Consider the following 15,714-nt stretch of genomic DNA (forward strand, 5'->3'; position numbering starts at 1 on the left):
GAACATCTTTATTAACAAAAAAAAAAAAAAAAAAAGGCTCTAACTAATTATTTCCGAAGGGAAGAGATTCTACTATAAGGGGAACCTACGCAGCAGAGGGTCTGATTCTCCAAACGTGAATGACTTGTTGCAAATGATAACTATGCTGTACAAAAAGATTTCTTGAGTCGTGCACTGAAATCACCGTGTGGATTCAATGGAGGAGACCTCATGTGTGCATTTCTTATCCCTAAACAGCATAATGCTCCATAATAAACGGATTATCATTCACCGTGGATACAAGGAAACTGGATCCTTATGCCCTATCCACGATGGGTCATATATTCGAGCCACCATATCAAGAGTCTCCAGCGCCATATGGTTAATAGGCTAGAATTTTAGAGAAAAAAATAGCCAAAATAGCTCCAAAAGAAACACAGAAGTTCACGTGAAAAGCTAGACAAGCTTAAAAAAAATAAAAAATTAAAGGAATCACCTCTCTCTCTCTCTCTCTCTCTCTCTCTCTCTCTCTAGGCTTCAATTGCTTTCAATGAGCAGTGGAGCATGTTATGGGATGTGTCGCTACTGAAATTAGAATTAACATGACATCCCCCTTCTCACAAAAACGCCAAATTGGATATTGTTGAATTTGGAAGATTCTCACCCCGTGAAGCCTATCAGTAGCGTTGACTTTTATTTGACTTTTTCTGATCTACAAGTACTGAAGAACATGATAGGATAAGGGTTCTGATTGAAGGGACCTAATACAAGGTAACATTAATGACTGCGTAATTGTTGAAAAATGTTTCAAAACAAATTCATGTTTTAAAAAAGTGATTTTTTTTATTTTTTTAAAACAAAATTTTTCTTCACCGCTTTGTGGACTAGGAGAGGGTCCTGATGTGACCCTTCCTCTCTCTCTCTTTCTCTCTCCCTCTCTCTCTCTCTTGCTCTCTACATCTCTCCCTCCTACTGGACATGTAGATGGCTCATGGTAAATGGATGCTTATTCATCGGTATATTTTAGAGAGAGAGAGAGAGAGAGAGAGAGAACCTTGATAGTCTGTTATAAGTAACACCAATGTGCGGGGCCAATGGAAGGCTCGCAAGAGCATCTTTAGCTCATGGGGTTGGGGACATCGTGGTCTTTTCATGCCCGCCTATGTCTAGGCATAAACAACACTAGACTGGCAGAGTTCCTTCTCCCATATAAAGGATGTGGTTCTTTAAGGGTGTAGACCCTTAGCAAGAGAGACTCTCTATTCTCTAGTGTCGAGGTCTGGAGTGCTTTTTCACATGCACTATGCATGTGGGGTGAAAAATTATACTCTTATAAATTTCATTATTATAATAATTTGTCAAATGTTTTTTTCTAAAATGATTAGCATTTAATTTGTCAAATGTTTTTTCCTAAAATGATTAGCATTTTTTTCATATAAGTGATTTTGCAGCAAACAAAAATCTATTATAAATAATTTCCAGGAAAATGAGGGTTCATTTCAACAAAGTTTTCCTTTGTCGGTGGCTGAACAATGGAACAGTCCAGATATGACTCCCTCTCTTCTCACCTCTCTCTCCTTATTGTTTACGGTCGCGATGGGCCACAGTGAATGGATTTCCATTCACCATAACCTTGGGAAAATTCAGTCCGATCATTTAAGATTGATTATTTTTTTATGATGTTTGACAAGAGTGAAAAGAACCATTATGTAGAATAAAATTTACATTGAAGAAAAAAAATTACATTGAACAAGATTATGACAAAAAGGCAAAGCTCTACAGAATCAAAACAAGATCGATCCAAATATGTGACTACTCTAGTTTCTAAATCAGTGGAAGTAATGAAACAATTAGGTTTTGGTTCAATTCCCTTGGAAGGTTAAAAGAGTGAATCATTTCCACAGTAGTTTACCATCAAGGATTGCTAATCTCAACTGGTTGAATTAAGCAGGCCACTCAATTTCTTTAATGATCATGGTTTTTAAAATTGGATCATATTTGCCACTTTGAAGCTTCTACAAATAAATTGGTTTGAAACAAGAATTTGCATCCCCAGTTGGAAGAAAAACTTAAGAAAAATAAAATTTTATAAAAGATTTATCCAGAAAAGAAAAATTGTTACAAGAAAAACCTTTAAGAATAAAGATTTTATCTGGGTAAGCGCAGATTCAGTTGTTAAATGCTCTAGCTAAGCTTCTGTTCTATCTCAGAAAAGTAATGATTTCGTAGAAAAGGAAAATCGTTCAAGTTAGATTCTCGGAAGAGTGGAAATTTTTTCATTGTCAAATCTTTATTGGGTTGGTGTATATATGGTCTCACCGCATATAACCATCAACTTGCTACCTTAAGTTAATATTTATTCGTATGATCTAGAGCATTCTTTTTTCATCAATAACATTTAATTCTGTTGGTGTACGATGTCTTGTATTCTGTCACAGTTTATCTCGAGAGTACTGGGCAAGCACCTCGAAAATACTGAGAGGTGTGAGGGCGAGCGTTATAACCTTATTCTCCATTGATATTGAAGCAGGATCTCATCTCACTGAGGACATAGACAATCTTGTCGTACCTCGTAAATCTGTGTGCATTATCTGTTCTTGTTTTTTCATTATCTTCTGCATCGTTTTAGGGTTGTGTTTCTACACAATTCTTCATATTTTCTCCTAAGCCATTCTGCTTCAAGGATCTGACTTTCCACGAGGACCCTTCGTTAGAAAAATTAAATTCCGAATAAAAAACAAATTTATGTTAAGATCGAAATAAATGAATTGATCCTATAAAAATATGCAAGTAATTAACACTGGGGAGCTATTCTTAAACCAAAATTGATTGCTAAAAAGAACGAATTACTTTGTAATTATACTTATATAAAATTTAAACCAAATGAATTAAATCATATCGCCAATGGGAAAGAGCTTTTAGGTGTAAAAAAAAAAAAAAAAAAGAATTATATTATTTCATATTTGTTTTACCCTAGAATTTAATTTTTTTTTAATGAAATAAATAATTAGGCTGTTCAAAATTTTATTAAATCTAAAAAATGTAAAGAAAATCCAAGAAAACAGTTAGATGGTATTATTTTATTTTGTCAATATTCATATGGTATAATTTTATTTTGTCAATATTCATTTAATGTTGAACATATGAAGTGTACTAACTATTTTTTACTTGGTTATCTAAGCAAGAACCCATAATAGACTTTTGTCATGTCCAAAGAAGAGGATGAACAACCCTGAATTATTATGAAGAAATCATCTGAACAAGAAGATATTTCATCAGCTTAGCAATAGCCTATAAACGTAGAATTGCTACTAAAAAATAAACAAAGAATTTCTAGCCAAGGAATGACTCAAATGATGTGTCAAGATAGGCGAAATCAAACACCCCCCTTCACGGTGGGTTGCTACGCTAGTCTTCTCCAGGATTAGTCGAGGTGCGCAAAAGTTGGCCCGGACACCTTAGTTAACAAAAAAAAAAAAAAAAAACCCTTCACGTGTAGAATGATCTTGATCCAGCTACAAATGGATGTAATTGAAAAGGGGAGGACAGAACCGAAAAGACCCCACTCTGATACCTTGTAAATTTCCTTCTTAAATGACTCATCAGATAAGAGGTGGTGTTCACATGTATACGAGAAAAAGGATTTTTTTCACTCAGAATGAATGTCGGACTAACAAGTTAACAAAAGGAACACTATGCAAAAATTAATATAACTTGAAAAACACATGTTCTTGAAAAGAGAAAGCTTTTCAAACGACATATGGCAAGATTGGCAAAAATACTAGCCCAGTGTGCTATGAAACAAAAGCATTTCAAAAAGCTTGTTTTCTAGTGATCCCTAACAATTTTTTGTTGTGGCCTTGGCTCACTATATCTCATCGTGTTGAACTAGAAGACCTATTATTCAAACCAACTTTTGTTGTAAAAAAATGGTAATGAGTACTCAAGAACGTAGCAGCTAAGGTGTTAACTAAAAAAACTGTGATCATAGACAAGTTTGATGTCCTCAATCATGTAACTAGTTTGTAACTTTTTATTTATTTTCTTCGAAAAAAAAACTTGTTTTCTAAATTATTGTTTTCTTCCATCTAATTCTTAGAATGTTTATGAACCGCTTTCCATCTTTTTCTGTTTCCATGATAGGCATTGTTACTGCCGAAAATCAGTATGAGGCTGAGAGTTGATCCTGCACAAGCACAGAAGGCAGAGGCCCGTAGGTGTCTCCGGGATTAGTCCTCCGACGCCCAAGTTAGAGATCGGCAAAACGGTTTTTTCACAAGAGTAATAGTGTGTGTGTATCAACTTACCTACTCTGTCTTTTAGGGTTCCCTCTTATAGGACTACACCTTTTCCCGGTCCTACTGAAATACGTCTTCCTTCCTTTGCGGGAAATATTCCCTATATGGGTATCTCCTCCTTGGCACGTAGTTAGAGTCCTCGCGGCCTCAATGAGTTGAGGGGGGCTCTAGTCTCCCTCTCCTCCTGGTCTCTGGGGTTATGGTCATAGTGGATACCCCTCGGTCGGGCGCTACGTGTCCTTCCCTTAGATGCTATATGTTCTTACTTCACTGAGTGACTAATTTGAGCATATCAACTGCCCCCTTACTCCCACTAGGAGGCTCTTCCAGTGGAAGTAACCACGTCTTCCATCATTTTTCTTCTCTTTCATATGCTCCTTAGGCCTTCTTCCTTCAGCTTTGGCTTTTCTCTTATCCGAGACAAATACATTCGATCATGTCTACTCGACCTTGACCCGAGCCCCCAATTAAGGTGGGGATCTTCGGTCAGGTTCGCTCAGCCTTGGGCTGAGCTTCCAACAGAGGATTGGACCTTCGGTCAGGTCAGCTCGGCTTTGGCCCGAGCTCCCACTCTGAGGTGGGGACCTTCGGTTAGGTCTATTCTGCCTTGGCCTGAGCCCCCAACCGAGGTTTGGACCTTCGATCAGGTCCACTCGGCCTTGGCCTGAGCTCCCAACCAAGGTAGGGACCTTCGGTCAGGTCTGCTAGACTTTAGCTTGAGCTCCCAACTGAGGTGGGGACCTTTGGTCAGGTCCGCTCGGCTTTGACTTGAGCCCCCAACCGAGGATTAGACCTTCGATCAGGTCTGCTCAGCCTTGTCCTGAGCTCCCAACCGAGGTGGAAACCTTTGATCAGGTCGGCTCAGTTTTGGCCTGAGCTCCCAAATGAGGTGGGGACCTTCAATCAGGTCCGCTCGGCCTTGGCCTGAGCTCCCAACCAAGGTGGGAACCTTTGGTCAGGTCCGCTCGGCCTTGGCATGAGCTCCCAACCGAGGTGGGGACCTTCGATCAGGTCCACTCGGCCTTATCCTGAGCCCCCAACCGAAGATTGGACCTTCGGTTAGGTCTGCTTGGCCTTCCTTAGCTCCAACAGAGGTGGGAACCTTCGGTCAGGTTAGCTCGGCCTTGTCCTGAGCTCCCAACTAGGTTCGGACCTTCGATCAGGTCCTCTAGGCCTTGGCCTGAGCTCCCAACCGAGGTGGGGACCTTTGATCAGGTCCGCTCGGCTTTGGCTTGAGCCCCCAATCTAGGTGGGGATCTTCAACTTAGTTCACGATTGATACAAACCTCAAGAGTAGTTATTGATAAGTGGCGATGCCATTAATGCTAGGGTAGTCGTACCGTATTTCTTCCTTTTATAAGGAGTGGGGGTCTATTTGTGTGCCACTTTTGTTTTTTCCTTCGAAGTGCCTTCCTTTGGTTTCTGTGTACCCTTCCGAGAGCTTCCCCTCGATCCCAGTTTCTTTTTCCTTAGCGTCTCGTCTGGTTCAAAAGTAAGTACCCATGTCCAGTTCATCTGGGTATAGTCCCTCGTCCTCCGAGAGGATAATGTCCAACCAAAGGGGTTGAAGCCCCAGGGGGATCTAGGGGATGTCATCGAGCTCGTCCCCTAACTCGTCCTAGTCCCACGACTCGTCGTCCGTGGCCTCGCCGTCTGGGTCCGAGGGTGGCTCAAATGGTGAGGGGTTCCGAGAGAGGGTGCTTGAGTCCTATGCCCGAACCCAGGACTCCCTTAAGGTGGAAGCTCTCAACATCGTTTCCACTATGGACAAGCTGGAGTTAGGAGAGCTAAGGGCCTTGGATGCCTTCGTGCTCCGACTATCAAAATCGACAGACCGAGCCAGCTATCGGAACCCCGAAGAGCTGTGCTTATACAAGGAGGCTTTTAAGGCAGGCCTTCGGCTTCCTTTTCACCCCTTTTTCACCCCAGTGTTTTGGCACTATGGGATTTGTCCAACCCAGCTGATGCCGAATGGATGGTGGCAGATGCTAAGTTTTGTCGTCCTCTTCTCCAGGCATCAAAGTCCCCTTACCCTCCCCCTCTTCGTCAATTTCTTCCTCCTCCAGGCCAGTAAAGGGCTTTCGGGCTAGTACTACTTCTGCCCTTGGAAAGACCTTTGGCTGCTGAATGGTTACCCCATGTCGATCCACGGTTGGAAGGAAAAATTCTTCTTCGTGAGGTCATACAAGTGGGTGCCCTTCAGCACAGTCTGAGACATCCCCGATCTGAGGATGGTGAACTCTACTCCTGCCCTTCTTGGGATAGACGCAGAGTCGATGGCGATGGCTAGGCGTCAGGATACTTGTCCTCCTGTTGAGTCTGACAGTCTTAAGTCGGACGCCATCTTATTCAGATTTGGGCTTAGCCCGGGTGAGTCTTAGGCCTGTCCAAGTACATTTGGCATCGGAGCTTCGTCCTTTGTACTAACTTTCATTGTGTCCTTTTGCAGTGCAAATCTCTAGGGCCGAAGCTAGGGCCGCTGTAGCAAAGAGGCAGGCCCAAATAAGGGAGGCCAGGGCAAGGGACAAGTAGCAGTAGCAGAAAAGGAAGGAGATGAAGAAGGGGACTCCCACCTCTAAGGCTCTCCCTTCCAAGAAGAGGGCTAGGGTCAAAGGACCCAGCACCGATGTAGTCCAGGCCCTCGTCGCTTCGGGCCATAATGTATCGTCTGCCCAAGATGCTTCTCCGGTGACCAACTTTCAAAGTCCGAGGGTCACCCAGGTCCTAGCCAAGGTTGGATTCGTCCGCCGTTGGTTAGTCAAAGAGGACGACACTCCGTCCATTAGACGTGTAGCCCGGGAGTTGGTACAGAAGGGCAGCCTTCCTCGAGATGCTACTAAAGCTCAACGCCAGGGGATAGCAGCTATGATAACTAGCACCTGCATCATTATGGTGGGGGTAAGCTTTGGCTTTTGGCCTCTCATTTATTATAATTGGGATGTTCTGACCATCGGTGTCTTATGCAGGCTTAGAACTAAGTGGGTTAGCCGACGATCCAGGGTGAGGCCTTGGCCCGAGACCTCAAGGCTTCCAACGTGAGAAGTCTACCCTTGAGAATGAGCATTCGGTCCTCCTCAAGAAGGTGGAGCACCTGGAGGCTGATCTTCTTCACATTCACTAGGAATGCAATCAGAAGCTTACGGAGCTGAAGGTGCAAATAGTTTAGAAGGCCGAGGTCCGAGGGGCTAATAGGTACAAGGCCTCTAAGGACTTTCGGGGGAAGTCAGGCATGCCATCGCTCCCTAGTTTATGATGGGTGCTACCGAGGTCTGAGACTGGGTCCTCGAGCATTACCCAGTTGTCTCCTTTAAGGACAGCGGGCTCATTTTTTAGGAGGAGGGTGGTGAGGCTGCCCCAACTGCTATCGAGGTGGCTGACGATGAGGGCGGTAGCGAGGAAGAAGAGGTTCAGCTACAACGCAAGGTGCCTCTGACTCCTGGCCACGATGGCTTCGATCACTCTCCACCATGTTGAGGACAAGGCTCTGAACTCGACGGACGCCCCATGAGGCTGCCTCTTCTCTGTTCCTTCCAACCTTCGGGCTCAGCTTCATATCTTGGGGCTTCTCCTTTTTGTTCGTGGCCTTCAGGCCTTTTCTTATGTAGTTTTAGCCTTAGGGCTTTTTTGGTGTAATTTCAACCTTCGGGCTTTCTGATATAATCTCAGCCTTTAGGCTTTTTGATGAATGAATGCTCAAACTCCTTCGGTTCCCTTTACTCCTCACCTTGTGTCTTTCTTTTTTCTTTTTGAAGTCCACTAAGGGATCTTTAGCCCACCGGTTGGTGCACGAGGGCCGAGAGCCCTTATGCCAGTATTTTCTTCCAAGTGTAATATGTGCCTAGGCCTGTCTTAGTATAAGGCTTGGTCCTATTGTGTCGGCCGGCCTGAGGGTAGGAGCCTTGGAGGGAAGCCTTACACAAGTAGGATTTCACCAAGTGTTAGTGTTTCCCCTCAGCTCCAATCGAGGGATCTTTCCTTATGTATGGAGATTGGGGGGTGCCGTTGACCTATTCGGCCCTGGGCCGAACTCCCAACCGAGGTAATGACCTTTGGGATAATGGCTTTCGATCATGTTCGCTCGGCTTTGGCCTGAGTCCCCAACCAAGGTGAGTGCCTTCGGTTGGGTTCCTTGACCTTAGCCTGAGTCCCCAACCGAGGTAATGACCTTCAGGGTAATGGCCTTTGATCGTGTTCGACCTTTGATCGTATTCCCCCGGCCTCTACCCTAGTCCACAACCCAGGTATAGACCTTCGATTGGGTCCCCTAGCCTTAGCATGAGCCCCCATCCAAGGAATATTTCTTAGAGACTTGTTTAAAATCAATTACTGTAAACCAGCTTATACAATTTTTGAAATAAAAATCCTCCGAAGCGCTTGGCGGCGGAAAACTACAAACTGAGGCTGTTTTAAGAAGCGAAAACAAAAACTAAGTAAATGTGCATACTACGACTACTAATAAAGTTTCCTCAGGTTCTTCAAGTTCCATAATCGGGGTACCCTTTCGCCCCCCGTAGTCTCCAGGTGATAGAACCCTGATCGTATTATCCTGTTGACTCTGTAAGGTCTTTTCCAATTTGGAGTTAACTTTCCTTAATGCTTCGGGTCTGATATCTTTGCCCTTCTGAGGATGAGGTCACCCATTCTGAACTCGTTTCTTTGAACTTTAGAATTGTAATGCCTCGCAACCTTTCACTGGTAGGCAGTGATCCTTTCTTGTGAGGCTTCTCGTACTTTATTCAGGAGGTCTAAATTAGCTCGAAGCACTTTATCATTTTCCTTTTCATCATAGTACTGAAATCGATGGGTCGTGGCTCCTACCTCCACTGGGAGCACAGCTTCGGTGCTATAAGTTAAATTGAAGGATGTTCTCTGGTGGTAGACCTTTCAGTCGTGCGGTAAGCCCAAAGGATGCTGTGTAGCTCTTCTGCCCATAACCCCTTAGTAACATCTAGCCTTTCTTTATTCCTTGAAGCAAGGTATGATTGGTTACCTCTGTTAATCCATTGGTTGATAGGTAACCGACGGATGTTTTCTTGTGATCGATGCCAAGGGCTTGTTAGGTTAGCGAACTGAGTTCCATTATCCGTTACCACCACCCAGGGGATCTTGAATCGATGACTACCACCCTCTCGAAGAAGTTCCTTATATTCCTTTTGGATATCGTAGCCAGTACTTCGACTTCTGCCCACTTCGTGAAGTAGTCTACCGCCACCACAGCAAACATTTTTTGTCTCGTGGCTAGGGAGAACGGGCCCAGGATGTTCATTCCCTACATGACAAATGGTGTCGGGCTTGACAGGGAGGAAAGCTCAGTAGCATGCTGTCTAGGGACGAGAGCGAACATTTGACACTTAACGCACTTCCTGACGAACTCCTCTGCATGTTTCCTTATTGTCGGCCAAAATAGGCATTGCCTCAGTACTTTGTGGGCCAAAGCCCGGGCTCTCATATGTTAGCCACATATCCCTTCGTGTACTTCTCGGAGTGTATATTCGGTGTCAACAAGATTCAGACACTTAAGGTATGGTGTGATGAACCCTATCTTGTACAAAGTCTCGTCTTTCAGTAGGAACCGTGCTGACCACATTCGTACCTTCCTCGCCTCATCCCTATCTCCGGGGAACACTCCCTCCTTTAAGTACTTGATTATGGCGTCCATCCAGCTAGGGTTGTTCTCACCAATGGGTAATGCCTCTTGGGCACTTTCGGTGCTTGGTTGAGGTAACAATTTAAAATACACCGATCGTCCGAGGTCCATGAAGTCAGAGGTAGCCAACTGCGACAATGCATCTGTGCTGATATTCTCCATCCACGGCACCTGCCTTACCTCGAACTCTTTAAAGGCTGCCACTTTCTCTAGCTCTGTCTTCAAGTATTCGGCCATCCTTTGTTCCTTTGCTTCATAGTCTCCATTCACTTGTTGAACCAAGAGTTACGAGTCATTGTGCACCACTAACTCTTGTACCATCAAAGCCCGTGCCAGATTAATTCTGGCTATCAGTGCTTTATACTTAGCTTCATTGTTGGAGGCACTGAAGTCGAATTGTAGGGTGTACTCGACCTTGAATCCTTTGAGGCTGACTAGTATGATCCTTGCGCTGCTTCTCGCTCGGTTGGATGCACCATCCATATATAATGTCCAAGTCTTCCCTACTCGAGCCATAACAATCTCCTGGGGTTCATCTGGGAGTGTTGTCTCGACTATGAAGTAGGCTAGGGCCTGTGCTTTTATCGTAGTTCTCGATTTGTATTGGATGTCGAATTCTTCCAACTCAATCGCCTAGTTTATCAGGCAGCAAGACATATTCGACCTCCGTAGTATCTTTTTCAGGGGTTGGTTCGTGAGCATGCATGCTGTGTGTAATTGAAAATAGGACCTCAGCTTTCTTGCCGCTATCACCAGTGCGTATGTCACCTTCTTCATTTTTCTATATCTTGTTTCTGCATCCAAAAGGATTCAGCTAACATAGTACATTAGCCGTTGTTATCTTCCTTCTTCCTTTATCAGTATGGCATTTACCGCCACTACCGATATAGCTAGGTATAACCGTAAGGTATCCCCGATGTTTAGCTTTGTCAGTAGCAGGGGCATCGCTAAGTACTCCTTCAACTATTCGAAGGACTTCTCGTATTCCCCCGTCCATTCGAGCTTTTTGGATCCCTTCAAGGCTTTGAAGAAAGGAAGGCACTTTTCAGCTGACCGAGACATAAACCGTCCTAGGGCGATGACCCTACCTGTCCGCTCCTGGACTTGCTCCATATTCTATGGTGACCTCATATCTCGAATGGCCTATATTTTTATTGGGTTGGCTTCGATCCCCCTCTTCGAGACGATGAAGCCAAGGAACTTTCCTGATGCTACTCTGAATGAGCATTTCGTTGGGTTTAGCTTCATGCCGTATTCCCTCAATACTTGGAATGCCATCTCTAGGTCTTGGATATGGTGTTCTGCCTTTAGGCTTTTCACAAGCATGTCATCCATGTACACCTCCATAGTCTTTTCGATCATCCCCTTGAAGATCTTGTTCACTAACCTTTGGTAAGTGGCCCCTGCGTTTTTCAGCCCGTAGGGCATTACTTCATAGCAGTATAGCCCCCCTCTCGATTACGAAGGATGTTTTCAGGACATCAACCTCGTACATCTTAATTTGATTGTACCTTGAGTACACATCCATAAAGCTCAGCGCCTCATATCCTGAAGTGGAATCAATGAGAAGGTCTATCTTCGGGAGGGGGTGGCTATCCTTAGGACAGGACTTGTTTAAATCCATGAAGTCGATGCAGATCCTCCATTTCCTGTTTGCCTTCAGGACCATAACCCCGTTGGATATCCATTCAGGGTATTGGATTTCATGGATGAACTTGGCCTTTAGCAACTTCACTATCTCCTCATCTATCTTCTGCTGCCTCTCGAGGGCGAAGGTCCTCTTCTTTTGCTGTATTGGCTTCTTGGTCGGGTTGACACTCAGACGATTCTCTATTACCTCTCAGGATGTTCCAGGCATGTCCGAGGCTGACCAGGCGAAGACATTAGAGTTGTCTTGGAGGAATGAGATGAGCTTTTCTCATTGTTGCTTTGGCATTAAGGCTCTAACTTGGAATTGGCGAGTGTTATCTCCTTCTTCGACATCAACTTGTACCAACTCTTCCGTCAGTTCCCCCCTCTGTTAACTGGCGTCATCAAGTAGATCTTCTATCGGGAATGCCTCGCCTACCTTTTCTTTTTCCCATAAGGTGGCGACGTAGCACTTTCAAGATGCCTCTTGATCACCTCGACACTTATCGACTCCGTTCTTGGTTGAAAACTTCATCTTGAGGTGTGGTGTGGAGACAACGGCCTTTAGCAGGTTTAAGCCGACTCTCCCCAATATGGCATTGTACGTCGAGGTGATGTCCACTACCAAGAAGTTGATCATGACTGTTACTTGGTGGTCTTTGGTGTCGACCCTTACTGGCAACTCAATCGACCCCTCTACTTTGAACGGGGCACTCGAGAACCCTTGCAACGGGTGTTCGACCTTTTTCAAATTTTTTTTGTCTAGGCCCATCTTCTGAAAAGCTTCGAGGAACAGGATATCAGATGAGCTGCTGTTATCCACCAAGATCCTTTTTACTTTGCAATCAACTAGGGTCATGGTGACTACCAGGGCATCATCATGTGGTGTCTGCACCCCTTCCAGATCATCATCCGAGAAGGAGATAACCGTCCACGCCTTTGCCTTCTTGTTTGACCATTCGGCCATGTGTACGCTTCTCGCATAGGCCTTCATTTTCCTGGTCGAGATGAAACTTCCTCTAGAGGCTAAGCCTCCACTGATAGTTGCTATGACCCTGGTTGGGCTTTTATAATCATCCTGGGGACGATGGTCAGCTTCCTCGGGTGTCCAGTACCTTTGCCATTCCTAGTTGCCTCTGCGGGCTGGCCCCCTTCTTTCATGATAGCTTCTGCTATCCCTTTGGCGGTTGTCCCTACAGTCGTTGTTGTCTTGGGTATCTTCCTTCTCGTGGTCTACAAATCGGCCCAGGTATCCTCTTTGGATCATTCCTTCTATTTCTCCCTTCAGGTGCCAATAATCTTCAGTGTCGTGGCCATGGTCTCTGTGGAAGTGGTAAGAATTTGTCCATGTTGTGCCTCTTGGGATGTCATCCCATCTTCCCTGGCCACTTCATGGCCTTGGCATCCAGGGTGTCTTTTATCTGCATTAGCATGTTCGTCCATCTCCGGTTTAGGGGGCATACCTTTCAAACTTCTTTGGTAGGCTGGATGCTCGATCACATTCAGACTTGTCTTTTACCTTCGGGAGGCTTATCATCACCTCTTGAGGTCCTTTTTCTCCCTGCCTTCCCTTAAGCTTCTTCGTCAGCCTAGAGGGTTTCTTCTATCTGAATGTACTTATCACACCAAGCCCTTAACTCACAGCTAGGTTCCTCGGTGTATGCTTCGCCAAAGACCTTTTTAGCTCTTTCATCTTGATGCCTCCCAATAGGGCCGTGAACTCTTCTTTCGGGTCCAGACCTCTAATCTTGATCTTCTCCTACTAGAAGCACTTCATGTAGTTTTGCAGTGACTCTCCTTCATGCTGTTTGACATTGAACAGATTCAATGTGGTCTTCTAAAGGGGTTGGCTACTGGAGAATCCCTTCACGAAGAAGTAACTCAAATCATTGAAGCTATGAATTGATTTTGTCGGTAGGCGGTTGTACCATAGCCTTGCTGCTCCTCTAAACATCAAAGGCAAGGTGTTACACATGATGTTTTTTGAGACTCGGTGGAACTGCATCACTACCTTGAAGCCTTCCAGATGATCGATGGGGTCCCCAGACCCGTCGTAGGTTTCGTATTTGGGCAGATGAAAATCGACCAGGAGCGGATCCCTCATGACCTCATTAGCTAGAGCCGTATCATTAGTGAGGTCCGGCTCGCAAGTTCCTATCTAGTTTTCTACTACCTTCCTCGTCCTTCAGGTCTAGGATCATTTGCTTCAACCTTGAGTCTTCATGTCCCTGACCGTCTCCTTAGCACGGTTCTTTATACCTAGCCCCTGTGGCGAGCCACATCCTCTCTTTGGGTGCAAGGCTTTCCCTAGTTGCTCGATTTCGAGGATTTTGATCGGACCTTATTGACCCTGAGCTACTTTGGTCCTCGTCTTGAACTCGTTTTGGCTGGACATGGGAGCCCGACGCTGCCCCACCGATCTTCTGAGAGACAACCTTGGAGACCTCCTTCATTATCTCGGCCATTTGGTCATATTTTTTCTGAAGGGTGTCGAACTGCTCCCTAGTCACATAATCCTACGCCCTAGGAGAGGGTGGAGGATTACTGTCTCTACGCACCGAATGTTCGATCGAGCACTGGTCCCTCGTGGATCCTTCCCGATCATTATTTCCCCTTTCTTCACCGATACCCACCGGGGGGAGAGAGTCCAAAGGTTCCCCCTTATTCATATTCATACTGGATGCTGCTTTTGTTTTCTTATGATTGTAAGTTTTCCCCACCATTACTCTTTCGTTCCCACGGACGGTGCCAATCTGTTAATGTCAAAAATATGTATGAGGTTGAGCACCGATCCTGCACAAGCACAGAAGGCAGAGGCTTGGAGGTATCTCTGGGATTAGTCCTACGATGCCCAATTTAGAGATCGACAGAACAGTTTTTTCACAAGAGTAATGGTGTAAGCGTATCAACTTACCTGCTCTGTCTTTTAGGGTTCCCTCTTATAGGACTACCCTTTTTCCTAGTCCTACTGGGATACGTCTTTCTTCCTTCACAGGGAATATTCCCTATCCGGGTATCCCCTCCTTCGCACGTAGTTAGAGTTTTTGTGGCCTCTATCAGTTGAGGGGGGCTCTAGTCTCCCTCTCCTCCTAGTCTCCGGGGTTATGGTCATTGTGGATACCCCTCGGTTGGGCGCTACGTGTCCTTCCCTTAGATGCCACGTGTTCTTACTTCACTGAGTGACTAACTTGAGCGTATCAGGCATGATAGGGGTTGTGGCGACCGGCTGTCAGTGCTCATGGTGTCAATTAGATTTTGTTAAAATTAAATAGGCACTGCCCAAATTATGGGCCACCCCATTAAGAAGAGTCTGGATGCTTTCTCCTGGAGGTAACCATCCCACTTCATCTCACACCATTTATGGGATGTGGAGACCACCTTTGAAATGGAGGGATCATGTCCCATGGACGGTGTGAGATAGTGTGGGATGGTTACCAAACGCAAAATCAAATGGATAATGAACAACAAGCAAGATTGATATCCAACCCATTTTCCCATGCCAATGATACCCCCTGAATGGACCTCATAGACTATCTTTTGTGTGGGAGTCATTGGTCAGACTCATACAACTTCTGCTTGGATTTATTGTTCAACAAATGTGCAAAACTCGACCTTAATTAATGTTGATTATATCATGAGTGGAAACACAAATGAAGTTTACCTACGGGGGTTGCTCCTAGGAGTGAAGAAGGCAGTTAAGGATGTCGGGAGGCAAGGAGACATTCAGACAGATTCTCGCTTTTTGTAAAAAAATTTGACTTACTATAGTAATAGTTTTTTATCTCTCTATAACATGCCTCTATGACAGTAAACCATTTTTGGGATTAAGTATATATCTAAAGGCTCTTGGTACCTCTAGAGAACCTCATTTCCCTACCGCTTGGAATTTCATACTGTAAACCCCCTTCTTTCTTAATTCCATGTTCTTCTTTTATCATTAAAAAAAATAATAAAAATAAAAAATGATGAACTATCAATGTTATGGTGCTATGCATCAATTTAGCTTGGATAATTGAGTTTGTTTTTCAAACCATTAAATGGATAATTGACTTGGTTTATGTATAAATTAGGTCAACCTATGGCCAATTAATTGTAAATATTTGCCAATATGACCTAGTGATGTGGAGCGAGAGAATAAAACCCCTTTCATAAGTACTTAAG

Source organism: Macadamia integrifolia, unplaced genomic scaffold, assembly GCF_013358625.1.
Source record: "Macadamia integrifolia cultivar HAES 741 unplaced genomic scaffold, SCU_Mint_v3 scaffold2577, whole genome shotgun sequence".
Taxonomy (NCBI): domain Eukaryota; kingdom Viridiplantae; phylum Streptophyta; class Magnoliopsida; order Proteales; family Proteaceae; genus Macadamia; species Macadamia integrifolia.